The sequence below is a fragment of the Paramormyrops kingsleyae genome, chromosome 16 (genome assembly GCF_048594095.1).
Source record: "Paramormyrops kingsleyae isolate MSU_618 chromosome 16, PKINGS_0.4, whole genome shotgun sequence".
Classification (NCBI taxonomy): Eukaryota; Metazoa; Chordata; class Actinopteri; order Osteoglossiformes; family Mormyridae; genus Paramormyrops; species Paramormyrops kingsleyae.
The window spans coordinates 12,300,226-12,313,157 of record NC_132812.1 but is presented as its reverse complement, the minus strand read 5'-3'; the positions used below and the strand labels follow the sequence as shown (position 1 = coordinate 12,313,157).

The 12,932-nt window shown below is 51.0% G+C and overlaps 1 protein-coding gene across 14 annotated transcripts in view; it reads right to left on the bottom strand.

Moving 5' to 3' along the window:
- tns1b (tensin 1b) overlaps positions 1–12,932 on the bottom strand; it is a 156,143-nt gene that overhangs the window by 103,724 nt on the left and 39,487 nt on the right. The window lies entirely within an intron of this gene.

Below are 12,932 nucleotides of genomic sequence, written 5' to 3'. Positions count from 1 at the left end.
GGACATGCACTAAATCATGCAGGGATGCGGTGCTAGAAAGCCCCCCCCACACACACACACGCACGCATACATGCACCCGCGCTTCATGCCGTCATCCTGATGTCATCTGAAATGTCTCCGCACCCCACTCCCTGGCCGCAGGTACGAGCCAAACAAAATCACTTCAATATGATAGTCATAAGACAACACTCCCCACCCACCCACCCCGACCGGAAAAAAAAAATAAAATTGGCCGTTTCTGCTTTTGCTGTTGAATTATGCAAGTTTGTTTTGATGTCTAGTTTTAGTCCCCAGGGTGTGGAGGGGGGTGGGGGTGGGGGGGTAGGGGGGAGGGCAGATTTAAGAAGTGAAGTTGAATGTTTTCCGTGCGGTGTTCCGGAGCTGTCCCTGTCTGCCTCAGTCAGCTGCCACCTTCCCCGGACTCCACGCCACGTAACGTGACCCCCCCCCCACCCCACACCCTCAGCGTCTGGATCCCCCTCCATGTTTATCCAGCTGCCTTGCATCTGACTCTCCACTGCAAGACCCTCTCTCTCTCACAAACACACAGACACAGAGGATACACAGAGGATGCTGGGAAACGGCATGGTAAACAAGCAGACACATTCCTGAATACCGCTCACTCGCGCTGGGAACGGCCTGGCGGCAGATGCTCGGACAGAGCTCCTCTAGAAAGGTCCAGAACAACAAGAAGTGACCAGGCAAAGGGGAACAACCAGGCTGAACTGATTATGGCCCGTGACCGTCTCAGGGGAAGGGACATGAGGAGAACGGCAGTGGCTCTTTGTGGGTTGGGGGGCTGGGGGGCTGGGGAGGGCTCTGGTGCACGACAGGCCTGAGGACCTGAAGGGCGACACACAGTCCTCCAGCGTGACTGAGATGTTGCCTCGGCCCTGCTGAACATCCTGCTTGTATCCTGCACAGTAGACGGGTTCAACTGCTTCTGTACCACTAAAAAGCTCGCAAACGCCAACCAGCCTTCCAGGACATTCTGATGACCCTCGGCCTCGTCCCATCCCGCTTCTTCCATCCCAGGAGACAGGCCGGCAGCCAGCAGCACCTTGGCGAGGTCCCGTGGGACTCCATGTGACCTTGGGGACGCTTCGGAACGCCCGCCACAGTTCCCGCCAGACACGCCACTCTGGGCTACGCCTAACCGGCAGCTAACGCGATTAGCCTAATATGGTTATCTAAAACTATCACCGGTGCCAGGCAGGCTGCCTGGCTGCCAAAATTACCAGCGTGATGGAGGCTGGTCACGAAGGGAGGTGCTGGCTCTGCGTAGGGATCTCTAGCCTGATAGGGCTCGGCCTGCCGTTTCAGCCCCCGCGTGTGTGTGTCTGCCCATGTGCACGTGTGTATTTCTGTGTTTATGTCTGTCTTCCCATGTTTGATTGTGTTTACATGCATCTGCCCACCAAAGGTGGACATTTCAAGTCCAGAAAGTAAAAATCCAAACCAGGATTTTGTTTCAACCAACCAGTTGAGAATAAAGAGTCACTGTCACAGAGAACTCAACTGGTTGGTTGAAACAAAATCCTGGTTTGGAGTTTTACTTTCTGGACCTGAAATGTCCACCTCTGCTGCCCACATCCATGTCCACATCATCCCATGCAGATGGTTCACTTAACGTGTGATAAGTAGTGCTCATCCCCTACATTGTGTTTTAAGCCCAGTCAGGGTACCATCCATCCGCCCCCCTGCCCCCTCCCTATTAGCCCGCTGCTGTGCCCGCTGTCTCGTAAGAGCCCCCGGAATTAAACAGAAGATACCATTTCCTCATGCCACACTAAGGACGGGCGGCTTGTTAATCGACTCCGATCACTCAGCTTCCTTTTCCCTCCCCTCACATCTGCCTCCTGTCTGCGCTGTGCTGCGTTGTCCCGGGTGACGGGGGCCAGCAGACCCACACTTAACCGGCTCCTTGAGATGAGCAACACAGATGTTCAGCTTCTTCTCCCGTTAAAGGCAGCCAGCGCAGACGCAGACGCCATCCGTGCAGACGCCGTCCGTGGCCCTGTCCAAGAATCTGTTTTCTCACCGTCTCCCGTGGCCGGAAAGGGTTTGTGTGGGGGGGGGGGGGGGGTTGGGGGTTCAACCTCAGACAGTTCAGCACAGACAGCGGCAGTCAGACCAACCCCCCCGTCCTACTCCCCCATACCTCCCCCAGCAAAGCAGTCTGTGTCACTAAGATTCAGGAGGTGGATGGGTCCTGCTTGAGATGTTCCCTTCAGCCGCATGGCTCACATTCCTCTTTCCCAGCCCCCCAATCTTCCCATCAGTCCTTCTCTGCAATGTTAGTGGATAGTGGCTCTTTCACTACGACTTCCATTATAAACGAAATCATCTTTTCTAATGGAGTAATGAAAACAAGGCACATCCAGTGCAGACTGGGCCCAGCTCTGAGCCCTGTGGTTCCTGGGACAGCCTCCAGGCTCTCTGTGACCCGGTACTGGAGAATCAATTATGGGAAATGGTGGATGGATGGATGGATGGATGGTTGAAACACAAAGCATACAATTGTGTTTTAAGTCTTATCACAACCGTAAAAAGCTATTTTTCATGCACAAATTTATATTACGTGCAGTGGAGACCTTTTAAGCAGTTTATAGTAAAGAAAATATACACCAGGCCGGCAGGAATTTCTTTCTAAATGCTGCATCTGTGAGGTGGGGGCCCAGACGGGGAGGGGCTTTTACTCAGGGGCTAAAAACCAAACTACTTTTTGTTGTCATGGGGACACATTCACAGCGACCTCCTTTTTTTTTCCCGGAGACGCTGCCAACCATGCTAATATCCCGGCCCCTAGACCCGGGGGGCACAAAAGCAGGCCTGGAACACGGCAGCCCCACCCCCCTCACTCTCGGGTTCACCTCGCACGTAAACACAGCCCATCGCAGAGACACTAAGCTCATGGGAATTACAGCCATGCATCACCAACACCAGCCCCATGCATACACTAAAACAATGCAAGAGAGAGAGAGAGAGAGAGACACTGGGAAAGAGGGAGGGAGCGATAAGGATCACCTACGTCCTTTGGAGGGCTCTAGGTCGGGGGCACATGGCGACAGCCTCTCTGGCCCCAAGCCAATAGGGTTACGACTGTCACAGGGTGACACTGGGGGGGGGTTGGGTTGACTGATTGCCACCAAGCTTCTACAGGCCAGGAGCAGCTGTTTGTAAATATAATATGGTTATATGCAGTTTCTTTCTGCAGGGGTCTTGTTTATGCATGTTGGTGTCGAGTGTGTGTGGAGGCGGAGCCTGCTCCATTACGGGCCACACCCCCACCGACCCCATGCCACTTTGACTCCGCCCCTTTCCTACTCCCTCTTCAGTAGACTCCACTCTGTTCTTTACAGGTTTGCCTCCTGGGCCTGGGCATCCACAGGCTGACCCACATGCCCCTTTTTTGTTTATGTCTTTCACCACTTTTTCCAGCTTAGGAAGGAGGGGCAGCAACACGGTGACCTCCTCCTATTCCACGTCTGCCACACGGTGGCTGAAACTCAGGCCTGATCATTGACAGGCAGGTCTAATCATCTATAGCACCTTCACAATGTCCATCTGTCAGCCATAAGCACTAATCTTAATTAGGAGGCGGAGGGCATTTCAATTAGAGGACACTCTCCTTCCCTGCACTCACGTTTAGCCGTGACAGGCGTCAAAGAGGGTATTTTCACAACCACTTCCATCCAGAGCCCAAGGAGTCGGGCTGCGTGCCAGCTGGCTGTCCCCACAAGGATGTGTGACAGGAGGGCATGTCTGACGGCAACAATATGGATCTGGCTGAGCGGATGCAGCAGAGATCATCCATTACGGTGTCTAGCTCATCATGTGACTGACAGTCTCTCTGCACCGTTGACTTTGGTCTATAGTACAGCAGGCAAATCTTCTCAACTCGTGACTTGGACCAGTCGTGGCAACAAGGCTTTGATTGTTGACACTGACTGATGCCACAGTAGTTATACAGGCAGGACACTGGGGGGGGGGGGGGAGCTTGACAAGGCAGGAGCCTCTGGTAGACAGCTCCTCATTGGACAGTGTAACAGCTCTGGCTATTGGGTGAAAGGCTGTGAGGGGGTGGAGAAAAGATGTAGTAATGAAAATGTCACACGTTCAAATGACTGGGTGAAGCCCTGTTAGTCTAAGTGTCCTTAACGGGTAAAAGAAATGGGTGAAAATTAGCTATGAAATTCTTTCTTTGTGTGTTTTCTATAAAAAGGTAACACAACACAGTCGTGATGCAATAGCAGCCTGTGTCCAAAATAACAGGCGTGAGAGAGACAGACGTGTAGACACTGCGCGCATCTTGTGACTGCAGCAGCTTGCAAGGGGAGGGGCCTGCCGATGTACTCCTGCCACGTCGTTATGCAGAACAGATGGGGCTCCTATGGGGAACAGTTTTGTATGTTTGCTTGGAAAATTGCATCTTTTTGGGGGGAAATGTTAGCCGACGGGACGTCCGTGACGCCGGGCCATTTATCCCACGTGACGATGCCTCCAAACCAGAATGTTCAGCTGATTTCAGCGCTACCCACAGTCACGTCACTGCCCTGTGACACTGAAAATGACAGGTGCTGCTAAACTCATCAGTTTAGTGTGAAATCATAAGCCTAAAATGTGAATAATGTATTTCCATACGCAGACCTCAAAGCCACAAAAACGAATCACATTACTTAGGGGATGCTTTTATTGAAAATGACATACATTGTTTCGAGAAAGCAGCGTCAGCCAGTCCCTCAAGCAATTGGGGGTTAAGGGCCTTTCTCAGGGGGCCCAATGCTGAAATCACTCTGGTGACCCTGGGATCTGAACTGCTGACCTTCTGATCACAGGCAAAGTGTTCTAACCCGCTGAGCCGTACACCACCCTCCCAGACAGCTTATTAGGTTAAAATGCCCTTGCTGTCTTTTCTCTAGAAATGTTTACAAGCAGCAGAGTCTGGGAGGCATCCCTGCCTTTAAAACCTATGGATGGATCCCTTAGCATAGTTAACCCACAGAGCCAAAAAACGCGCAACAGGGGGCATTTAAAAGGCACTGAGGCGTAGTCTTGCGTGGTAAAGAGGGCCGTAATGGCGGAAGCACTCAGCCCAAACAGGCCCAGCTCTCACTAGCTACGGGAGACATTCCTGCAGGATAAGGTCACCCAGAGAGATTGTTTTCCTCCCAAGAAGCAAAGGGAGCTTCCCCTGGGGCACACAGCCTTTCCGTGCCTCCCCCCCCAGCACCACACCCCATACTCAGCCATTTACCTCCCCGTCTGTGACGCACGTGTACGCACTAAGACAGACACACACACACAGTGACAAGTGAACAGAGCCAGAATTTATAAACGGGCTCACAGACACTGGTACACAAACAGGCTCACAAGCAGCAAGTCCTGATTGGCTGAAATCCTAAGGGCGGGCCTTTTGCCTGCAGGATGCAAGACACTCCAGACATTTTATAACCTCCGTAATGAAACGTTTTCAGTTAATATCCTATCAGTGGAAGGGATGCTGTAAGCCTTGTCTAAGGGTCTGGGTACACTGACAGGTAAAATGATATTTTCTTCAGTTTCAATCTTTTTGACTCTAGATCAGACATAAAAACACTTTGCAGCAGAGCTTGAAACAAATAAACGGTTTTTAAGTATCGCTATTATTCACTGACTTTCCCACCACAATTTCAGCTGCAGTGAAACCACTTTACTTCCCCGTCCGCCGTCCCCCCGTCCCCCGTCCCCGTCCCCCCTGCTCCCGTTTCATAACCGCGTTTGCTGAACAGCATCTTCCGGCTCTAACTTCAGCTCTCTGAGAGACAGAGAGAGAGAGAGAGAGATGTTCTGCCTGATTGGAGCCTCTCTAAGCACCGGGAACACGCTGTGCGTCAGGCAGCTGACATAACAGGCCGTTTTTTTCGTTTGTGCTCCACACGTGGGCCATGAGTCTGAGGCAGAGGAAGTCCATTTTGTGCTTTCACCACAAAGGGTCACATCTGCAGCATGGAGGGTGAATGGCACCCTTCTTACAGCTACCTGCCCCCCCCCCTTGCCAAATGACCGCACCCCCGTCTGAAAAGGGCAGGCCTTCGGGACGTCCGCCAGCTCTCCCACTCATGCCTTCCTGCACAAGGTTGCTATTCTCCAGCACACAAGCGGGGTGGCTGACCTTTGACCCCGTCAACTCCCTCACAACCACCTTTAATCTTCTTCTTTCACTGCATCCCCGGGCACTCTACAGATCAGGCTGCTTGAGCTCCCATGCGGGATTTCAGCCCCCCCCCCCCCCCTTGGGAATAGGGCACAAGCATGGCATCATCACTGGGGAAAGATTCTGGTCTAGGGATGACAATTGGGAAAAACATAACAAAGACAAATGTATTAATAATCATAAGCCAAAACCGTGTGTGAGCGAACAACGGAGAAAAGCAAGGAAAGGTCTGGAATCAATTTACATATGAGGCCCGACCTAGATGGGCTATCTTAAAAACAGCCAGGAACTGTCTTACAGCAGTTATGGGGTGTAAAAGGATGTCCTATAACTACAGAGCCAGGATATCTTAACCATTAGATCCACAAATAAGCGCAATGAAGTTATTTTTCACATGTGTGGGACATCCTGGTCTGGAAACGAAGGAGCATCTGCCTCAGAAACAAGGAAGATTCCCTCGAAGCTGCAGAGCAAAGCCAGTAGGAATGATAAAATACACAAATGTCCTTCAAGCTAACAGAGATGAAATTAATCCACCAAAGCTGGTACTAATTTTAATCATGTAAAACAAGAAGAATAAATTGCAGAAAGATGACCATATTGAGGGGGTTGTTGAAGACTCTATTCCACTATCTTGACCTTGGAAACACATCCTTTGTCCTGCGATGGACACCAGCGGTAGGGCATGTCACAAATACACATGACCAGACCTGCTCCAGGTACTCCTGCAGTCTGGACCGAAATATCAGCCACTCCTGCTGCCCTTGAGGAAGCAGAAACAGGCCCAAACACGATATGTGAAGTGAACACGCCAGGGATTGTGTTTTCAACGTGAACTCTGTTGGAGCACCTGTGGTGAAACGCCAAACAGCATACAACTATATGCATTCGGCAACTTGCTCATCCTACAGGATTTGAGCTCAACCCGAACGAAGTACCGGTTAGAACCACCTGTGTCCTGAGCATGAATCAGCCAACCAATTACTCAACTAACCAACTACGTTCAAGGTACAAACCTCATGCCACTTTACCGTGACACGCCTGGAATACCAGAGACCTCTCTCGGTCAGGTCTACTCTGGCAGCCACCATAATTGTCAAAGGTATTCCGTCTCAAATTTCCGTTTCCCCTTTAATCTTCTGGGGAACTCAGAGAGGGTAAGAAATGCACACAGACCCATAGCCTTGTCACATGTATTGACCCTCTGACCCACCTTCTTTCAGCTCATTAGTCAGGATTGTAGAGTGTGTTGAGAGTAGACCCCTACTTGGGAGCTCCTTGAAACCACACCCAGTTGAGCCAGGTAGACGTCCACGCTGGTGATCATGACCTACGCCGGATCTGGTCAGACCACGGCCGGCCTGATATCTGCACAGCCGCGAGCCACCAGAGAAGCATTTGGCACCGGCGTGACATCAAGTTAAAAGCGAGTCTGCCGTCAGCATCTGAATCTAATTAGCCGCTATCGGCAAACTCCAAACAACGTGAGAAATCAGCACTGTCTAAACATTTAGATTAGCAGCAGATGGGTGGCGTAGCCAGCCCCCGGGATTCATTGCCGGCCTGTTTTCTCCATCCTGCTCTGCATCTCTTGCATGGACTTCCATCCAAGTCATGCATGCAATGTGTACCTGAAAGGGCATCTCTTATTGTCCTCTTCTCCTCCATCAAGAGTGGTGTAGAAGTTCTTGGGGTATCTAAGCCTAGCTCTGCTGCTGTCAGTATCAGCAGTCTAAGGTGCCATCCAGAATGGAGCCCAGCATCTCGGGTGAACTCCAGTCAATACCAGTGGAAGCCCATGTGGCACCTGAGCTAAGCTTCATTCCCAGCACCCCCTGTCTGAGATAAAGTGAAACAGGCTTGCAAAGTCTTCAGTAGATTAGACAGCTGCCTATGTTGCCTAAATAGTTGATCAGCACTGACTCTAGTTAGCTCCTGTACCTTGGAAAGACTTTAGTCGCTGAATTCCTGCCATTAACAGAGCTTACCCAGAATGCAAAGCAAGTCTACTCTGGTGGCATTTAGCAAAAGACTGTAAACGTGTCTGAGGCATCTGTCAAAACACTGAGCAGGTCTAGAGGAGTTCCTTTGTAGGAAAGGAGTTCAAAGTGCAAGAGCAGTCATTACCCAGGCCACCAATGGGGACCTTCAGCAACACTGTTATTTTGAGGTGTAGAATTACCTGTGGAGAGAGTATGCTGGCTTTTATTACAGTAATGAAATTAAAATGTACCACAGGGTCACTCCAGGGAGGTTTTTGGGTAACTTGTTACTTATTTGCTTACTTTTAGCTTCTGAATATGCCAAGACCTTTAATTATGTTATTGGATGCGTTCAACAGGCACAACAAATTTCTCTTCTGGGACTTCAGCATGAAAGTTTCGGTCACATGACTTTTAGAAATGCGACGTCGAAGACACACATGCAGGTACATGGGAGTCTTTCAGATGACGAGTTGCAAACGCACCCAATTCAGTTTCTTTGCTTGTTTATCTGCTGAGTGAGGTCCCACTCTTCCAGGGGGTGTTGAGATCCCTGGTGTGAACAGGGCACCAGCACTTGGGTGTCAGATGGGTCCACAACACAGGGATGTGGGAATAGGTTTGGGGGTGGGGGGCTTGTAATTAAGGCAGCAGAGTGGAAGAAAGAGGGCCCCGTCATCACTGCACTTCCTTCTCGCCCGGGGGGTTGGAATGTGACCCCTCCATCTTTTCTGCTCATGTGGGCCGGTCACCTGCTTTTCATTTGGCCCGCAGTGTACCTAAAGCATTCCAGGTTTTCTCTCTCTGTCTCTCTGGGGCCCATTCTCCACTCCACCACCACACACCCCCCCCCATCCCCCACAACAAGCATTTCATTTCAGGGAGGGGGGTGCTGATCTCCCCAGGAGGAAATGAATCAGTCATCCAGAAGTGGGATGAGAAAGCTGGGTCTTTTCAGTAGGAGGGAGGAGCTGAATGCTATCGCCTTCAGAGGGAGAACAAACCTGACCAGCTTGTAAGAGCCACACGTGTGGGTCCCTGCACCTCAGATGCATGCAGACATCAAAGCCTTTAATCATTATCATCGCTGAGACATCATTCACTTTCATCCTGAGCCTCCCGTGATTTCACCCTCTAGACCACACAAAGGTACAAGAGCTGCCCCCTGAAGATTCCTGAACCAGAAGTCTCTAGGTTATGAGCCTGTTCTTCTACTTTCCTCGCTGCCTGCAGTCCCCTTCTCCAAGGACCCCACAGATTATCCTCCCCAACTTTTCCATGTACTACGGTACTTCGAGATGAGTTTGGGTGAAGGTACATTTATCACTCAGATGCAACCCTGAGGCCCATTACATGGAGCACAGCTATCTGTGCAAGGATGAAAATAAATGTACCGAACAACAGAACAAAAATGGACAATAACAGATGGCGCCGATCTCAGTCTGCCCTCAGAGTCCATTTAACCTACGAGGCCACAAAGATTCCAGACTTTATTGAAAACCCCGCTCTCAGCACCTGCAAGAACGGCATCTCTCTCAAGGACACGCGAAGCAAGGAAAGGAAATCCTCACCCTGGGAGCTGACCAATCCGAGGGCACGACTCAATGCACGCAATATGTCGCATTAAAAACAGACACGCGGCTCCAAAATGAAAATCCGTGATGCCGAGGGCAAGATTAAATACAGCAGTTTCCACCGAGCTGCATCGTCAAAGCATAACCGAGAGACTTAATAATAACCATCCCAGGGAGTTTATTAAAGTCCAAAAGGCTCTGAATAATGAACAAGTATCTCTAAAGCCCCCACATGGCTTAGAGCCAAGCTTGAGTTTCGCAGGAGCATCCCGGGGGGGCGGCGTCTCTCGCGGAGCCGGAGATAACAGAGCAAGCCGTCCGATTTCCTAGCACAGATTATTAAAAACGCAGCGTTTAACAAACAGGCTGTTCTCAGCGTCGGCCGAGTCCCTGATGGCCGGCCAGCAGGGCCGCGCTCTCACATAACATGGGCACTCTGCCATCATGCTGACAGTTGAATCAGGGCTCAAGCCACAGCTACAAGTACTCCCCCCCCTTCCTAGTCGCCCCCACCCCTGAAGCAAACTCTGAGTTTGGAAGACGCAGAGTCATGACTCGCTGCCATTTGCCAGGCTAAGTGCTCTGGTGCATGTTTTGGCCTGGCGACAAGAACCAGCACCCCCCCCCCCCCCCCCCTTTGCCAAGCCCCACTCTCCTCACCTCCTCACGGGGTACAGTGGCGACGCCAACATCCCAACCCGCCAAAGGTCAGGGGGGCAGAAAGTGTGGCGCCCCATCCACGCACGCGGGTGATTTACAGCAGAGCGACGATTCAAAGCTGCTCAAACACCATTATCCTGACAGCCGGCCGCGTCTAAATTTAAAACGAGATACTGGAAAGTCAGAAGAACGCTTCTAAAAATGTTACGGGGAAGGGAGAAAAAAATCATCAATGAAAAGCAAGAATCCAAACACCTGCTTTTAATTTGGGCCGACCGGAATGCTGTCAAGAACAATGGCTGCTTTTGTAGATCTGTTTTTTTTTTTTTCTCGTATATGCAGGAATGGAGTCTCCTTGAGTGTTTCCAGCGTGGAAAATGGGGGGAAAAACGTGAAGATTAGCAGGCCATCGATTTCCACCACCCCACCAGCGCGCGAGGCCGTCATCAGGAGGGATTCAGCGATGGGAGCCGTGCCCGGAGCGTGTTATCGCGGCACAGGATCGCTGGCCATCAGCGGACAAAAGCCACTAATTATCAAAGGCGGGGAGGCAAGTCAGTAATCAATAGGAGCTTGAGAGGACACAGTGGGGTGAGTTGACTTTAACCTTTGCCACCCTGGTCTTTGGGGCTCCAGCAGAAAAAAACCTTCACACTGAATTTGAGTTTGGTGAGCAGCCATGTTCCCTCCAAAACCCAAGCATGGCAGCAACTGAGCTTGCAAACAAAAGAAAAACGAAACACAACACAGGGGTGCAGAGCTGTTGTTAATGATGGAAAAGTAAATACACCAAAACATGCTAAAACACGGAGGAAGAAAGCAAACGAACAGACACACACACATATATGCAAGCAAATCACAGCAGCACAGTACACTGCACAAGGCTAATGACTGGATGATAAAACTAAGGTAGGCGGGCAGTGGGAAACCGGAAACCATGCAAAAAGTCCAGCAGAGTCACCCCTCCATAATGTGCAGCAGACCCCCGTCTTGCAGAGCCGGGGGGGCCACTCCGAGCTCCTTGGTTCTCAAAGCCTAATTACAAACAGGCGTTAGGTTTGAAATGAACCCAGCTGTTCTCCGTCCACACCTCCCGGGCTCTGTGGTCTGAGACTTGTACCGATCACCCCCCACACCAATAAATCCCTTCCCTCTCAGGATGGGGCCAGCTAATGCCCATCACAACACCCCCCCCCCCCCCCCCCCCCCGATTCCACTGAGGTTTATATGCATGCCCTGCATGCAACTTAATCAACTCCTGCTGGATTGTGGTCAACTGCATGAGTACATTAAGTGCCCATTCTGCTCCAGAAACACGCTGGATAATAAAGAGAGAAGTAATTTAGAACAACAAATGCCTTCTGCATCATTAGCAGGTCAACAAGTATGCAAACAAACCCCAGTCACTACCCTACCGCCAGCCGCTCTGAGTTTTTAAAGCGCCGCAGGTCCTTCTCACCTGCTGGGGCCTTTACGACACAACATGAAATTCAAATCAGACGCAATTACTATCATTCAGCTTCGTCGGGGTCAAAACCGGGACAATGAAAAGAAAGCTCTGCTTGAAACAACATGGAAGACAGAACTAAACTTATGGTTTAGATACCCTGTGGGGGACGCTTACTATATGTTACTTATTTACACACAACAATAGGGTGAGTGTTTTGAACCCTCTTTAGAGGCGGGTCAGGCTTAGCATCATGCCGCTAAAAAAACCACCAGCAAAGGTCAGGCATTATAGAAACCATGTGATGAGGACCAAGTCTTCCCAGAAGCCCTTGAGTTCCGCGACTCCAGCCAGCATCCATACATGATTCATATCACATGATGAATGGCTGTGAGAGCGAGACACACACCATTGGTTCCTCCTAAATCCAACCCATCTCATCCGCGGCTGCACAGCTGTGCTGCCTGGCACTCGCCGCCTCGACATGCGTCTGTTCCGTATTTGGCACAGGGATGGTCTTGAAAGCATCGCGCTTCCCCAGAGGAAAAAACCCGCAGGTTTAGATATGAGACATGACGTCTCAGCCACACACATAAAGACAGTGCACATTAAAATGAAGAAACACTTTAAATTAGAAAACAATGACTCTGCAGCGTGGGATTTAGATTTTTTTTTTTCAGTCCGAATTGCTGCTCTTGTGTCCCAAAGATGAAATTTTATGGGTTACAGCGAGAGGGGGATGGGGGGGGTGAAGAAAGGGGGGTGAGACTGGGGTGCCAGGGGAGAAACGGGGGAATGGACTTAGGCAAGAGACATTCCAGAGCACCGTTCCGGAGCGGGAGGGGGGGGGGGTACGCCGGTGCCCATTGAAGCGTGCACGGGAACAGCCCCCCTCAAGCAGCAGCGGGGGTGCGAGGCTCCGCTCATCCCACTCTGGCAATAAATCACCAAGGCAGGGTTAAACGCCTTTTTATTCAGAGGGACCACCGCCAGCCGCATGGGGCCTTTTCGCCTTCTCCGGGGACCGCTGTCTACCCCCTCTCCCCCTTTGCTGGCTCTTGTCCTTCAGCTGG